The sequence below is a fragment of the Nicrophorus vespilloides genome, unplaced genomic scaffold (assembly GCF_001412225.1).
Source record: "Nicrophorus vespilloides isolate i.1.1-1 unplaced genomic scaffold, Nicve_v1.0, whole genome shotgun sequence".
NCBI classification, from domain to species: domain Eukaryota; kingdom Metazoa; phylum Arthropoda; class Insecta; order Coleoptera; family Silphidae; genus Nicrophorus; species Nicrophorus vespilloides.
In genome coordinates this window covers 49,163-54,085 of record NW_017097823.1, presented here as the reverse complement: position 1 = coordinate 54,085, position 4,923 = coordinate 49,163, and positions in this window count along the sequence as shown.

The window sequence follows — 4,923 nt, the reverse complement described above, 5'->3', positions numbered from 1 at the left end:
TAAACCTTATAAACTCTGCGGTTAGATTTTGTTTATTGGCGACGACACGATACGACACGAAGTACATTTTCATTAATTGAATTCTAACGAAACGTAAAAAAAAAACAAATGAATGTTCGTTTCCTAGTTACAACAAAACTGAAACACTAAATAATTTGTTTAGTAGTGGTGTTTCTTTTGTTTTCTTTGTGTCAAATTGGTATGCCAAAGGCTGATTGACATATGTCATCGTTTCCAATTTTGGAATTAATCAACACAAACAAAAAAAAAATTGTGGGAATATCAGGTGAAATTAATTGGGCGGAAATTCGCGAATTCTGCAGGTCAAAAACCATTCGAAGCGGAATGAAAGTAAAAATAAGCAAGAATTGTAGTGGTGAGGAACCATCAGAAACTGTATCATCCTCCAAAGCACTCTCGTTTTCGCATTCGTCGGGGAATCCCCGGATCGATGGATCCGAGCGTGCTGTGTGCTGATCGAGTGTCAAAGCCCCCCGAGCTTTGACTCGGAGGCGCGCGCCTCCTTCTTCAAATAAGAACCGCGATCGTGAACGTGCACAGTTCAGTTGCACTTTTCGATCCGAAGGACCTGCAACAGTTATCCAAGGACGAGAACGAACGTGTTCGTGCGTGCGAGTTTTCTTCTTTTTTTTTGTTGTAAAACGGTAGATTCGAATCGAGTCAGTCGGAAGCGTCGCGACGCTCACGTGTTTCTTCAACTATTCATCAATTGTTTTTATTTTTTTGTTTGACATTTCTCGCGTCCGCTCCAGTGCTTTCGGTGTGCCTACAAACGCCCCAAATGTCTCATTCAGATTTGCTACGGCATGTCGTTCAACAGTTCTTCAAAGGTAACAAGAAAAAATCACTTGGATGTAAGACGAAAAGTTTGGACTCATTGTCATTAGACACTTCCAATTCATCATGTGACGTTTTCCCTATAAACGTCAACGAAATCGTATCTTTCAATCCAAACTGACAGACGTCAATTATGATCGTAGATTGTCAAAATTGACAAACGTCACTTGCAACGTGAATTTCATTGAACGTCGCTCGTTTGTTTACTACTTTGCATCGCATAAACAAGAAAACAAGGCAAACTTTATTAACACTTTTTTTAAACCCATTAATTTAAAAATATGTATAGAATGTATGCATCTGGTAATTCCGTTTAATGTTTATTTTGAACGCAATATCTATTTCCAATCTCGAAATGTCATTCGATTTTGTTTTCAAAATTTTACGATCTGTCACATTCTCGTAAATTTTAATATTTTTTTTTGTTTCTTTTCGAATGTCAATTTCCTTAGTTTTTAATTATTATTGCTATTATTATATTCGAAAGTTGTTTTTTTTCTGTCATGATCATCATAATTTATTGCTAATTATCAAATTCGTCGTCTCTTTCGTTTCGTTTTAGATTTCAATTCACAATTAATCAATTTGCGAACTCTATTCGGTGACAGCTGTCAATAAATATAACAATTTTTAATTCAAATTTGACAGCTGTCAATAAATATAACAATTTTAGGTTCCAATTTGACAGCTGTCAAATAATCATTGATGATAATTACGGCCAAAAGATGGCGTCTCACATATTGATTCATTTCGATTTATTAACTGAAAACGAGAGAAAGAACGCAGTAGACGCGATAAATAATAAGTGTGGTGCAATGATGAATGTCGAAGGGATTCCCGATGATTAAGAAATCTCGCATATAAATATAAACTTGGATTACTTAAGATTATTCATACGCTGTTTACTTCGTCGCAGATTAAAAATGATGCAAAAAAAAACAGAAAAAAACCTTTAAAGATTTCTCTGCGAAAACGATAAGCGGCAAAAGCAAGCACAGCGTGTTACCGTTTCGTCGTTTAATTAGCTTAGAAATTCGATATGCGTCGTTTGCGGTTTCGGAAACCTGCAGCGTCGACGTTCTTCGAGGCCAACCGATAATTATTTTCACTTTGGCCAACTCTCCGATTAGAGAAATTGACGTTTCTAATACGTCAATACATTTGACGTTGATAACTGTCAAAAAAATATGACACAAGTGGAGGATTTTGGAGTTGACTAATAGAAATGTCAAAAACATGTGTCAAATGTCAAGTGTAACAGTTTTTGACGTTTGTTAATACGCGTTTCTTCGTAATCGCCGCGGCCGCCCATGGAATGAAAGGACAAACCTCGGGATGGGGAAAAACGCGCAAAAAACCGTTGACATACTTGCACATACACACGTACGTAACGTTTCGTACTCTGTTCAAATCAGAGTCTCAAGGACTCCAGGAAACAGGACGCGTCCGTCTTTTGCTTTAGTTTATCTTCTTTTTATATATATATATTCGAAAATTTCCCATGTTCATAATACTTTTTGACATGTGTCAAATTGACAACGTAACCTCAATTCTGTGAACTGTCATTTTGATGTTAGGAACTTTTGTTTCGTGTTTGTACCATTTTTTTTTTTCATTGAATCGAGAAACCAATAATCGTTTATTGTTGACAGCTGTCAAAAAATACTTGAGTCAACTTAAGAGTTCAAATTAATTACGTTTGCAAATAACAAGAAGCAGATGTTTGTTTCGCTTCTCCAATAATTAAGTTTTATGTAATTTCGATGACCGCAATCCATTGATTCAGTGTTCATTTTGTTTGTTTTTTTTTGACAGGTGTCATATTTGAACGAAGTTGGCGAAAACAAATGAACGACTTGCCAATATTACGCAACTGCGATACGTCATTACCGAAATTAACCGGTTTTTATCACTCTTTAAATTGTACAAAATTGTACAAAAAAATGAAAGAAAAGAAATGCACTTTCAACTCGTAACAATTAAGTGGAAAACGTGCGGAATAATGAGCAATAATTAACGTTGTAACAATTTGCGTTTTACGTTCGTCATTTTTCGCTCTTAAAACTCTTTCGATCCGGAAATCGTAAATTTATTAATTTTTTTATGATAATAATGTACGTTCATTATTGTTACTTCAGTAAACGTGTTTGCGTCATTCACTTTTTTCGGTTAATTTCCATTTGACAGATTCGGTTATTATGTTTGACACATGTCAAAATTGAAACGTCAATTAAACAATGGTATTTAGAATGTACCAAATGTTTTATATTGACAATAGTTATATAAAAAAACTGATACCAACTTTCAAATGAGAACTCTGATTTTTAAGTGCTGGAAAATCCCTTTGATAAAGAGACCGTAATAGAAACGAAAAGATGTGAGTGTAAATGCTTTTGCGGTGATTAAGCCGAAAACCCACAAGAATGGAAAGGCACGTTCTGACGAGATCTAAATTGAAAATTTCCGAAAAAAAAAATATAATAAATTTGGAAAGAAAGTTGACGATGATCGATCATAAACCCAAATCAAATACGGATCCCGTTTCATTCCGAGAAGCATCGACACTTATCTAATCCATTGAAAAAGGAACTTTTCTTTCTACCTTCTCACACTTCTATCTGGGTTCGGTTACGACCGGGGGATTTACAAAACCGAATAATCCCAAGATGATAAATCGGAAATTTCGCTCAATTAGTTTCAAGTATTTAACTTTTTTTTTCTTCTTCATCTTCACTACGTTTTTTTACTTGTTTTAAAATAGAGAGAGAAACCGATGTACAGTTCGAAAACGATTATGAAATAATCAAGTCGGCGTCGTGATAATACCGTATTTTCTAAATGGGAGTGCATTTGGTTGCCTATACACAAACTAAGTTTGAATGATGAAATTCGCTGAAAAGTTGATGAAACCGCAATTTCTCCAACTTTTCCATCAATTTTTACTGTTCGTATCTTTATGTATATATATATATACAGGGTGATGCAACGTTTTTATTTTTTTCGAATCATCGTTATTTATAAGTTTTGAGATTTCCCAAAAGGAATTTCAATAAAAACTTGACGTCATTTCTCTCGATCACAGAAACGAAAAAAAAAGGTTAAAATTTAAGAAGAAAACATCGAATCAGAAACAAAAGATTTTTTTGATGGTGAGAATGTCGGAATTCCCCAAGGCACCCCAATTAAGCAGTCCGTTTTCAAAAATTATATTAAAAAAAAACAATAAAACGTTGTAAAGACGTTGTTGTTTTTAATTTATTCGCCCGGAATCCAGTTTAAAAATAGAAATTTTTATTATGATTTTAAACAAAAATTCGTGATTCGACGAGACGAAGACGTGTCCTTTTTGTTTTGTTCGTCGATCATCCTCGAGTTCAACGTATCTGCAGTCACTCAATTTGACGTCTGTCAACGTAAATGATTGTATAAACGTCAACTGTCAGTGAAATGTCATCTTGAATTTTTCATCAGTTTTTGTTTTACTGTCTGTCACATTGACGTCTGTCACATTAATTCTTGTTTATTGATTTTTGTTTTCTGGTTTATTAACAAAGTAATAAATGACGAATTTACTAAAAGAATTGATGATCCAATTGATATTAATTATTTCAAACAAAAAAAAGTTGATAATTTGAATGCGCAAAATTTATGGAAAAGTCAACAGAATTATGACACCTGTCAAACCAATAAGCTTATCGCCGCATGTAAAACACACACACTTAACGTAAAACAATGGATCGAGCGCAATCGTTGATCTTTCGTTGACGCGTATCATCGTTTGGGAAATTCCGATGGACGAGACAAAGAGAGAAATACAAGAAAGAGAGACGAAGTGTTTGCTATTTTTTTTTATTTGTTTCGGGCTTTTCCGTGCACGACGCTTTCCCAAAAACGGATTCGCTTTGCGTCTCGAAAACGACGTAGCGCAGTGAATCACGGTCGCATTTACGATGTTTCACACTTCCACTTTGAGTCGAGCTCCTCGATTCATTCAAAAACAACCTGCGATTCTCGGTAATCCTCGATTGACGATCAAAGTGTAACATAACATATTTTATTTACTTG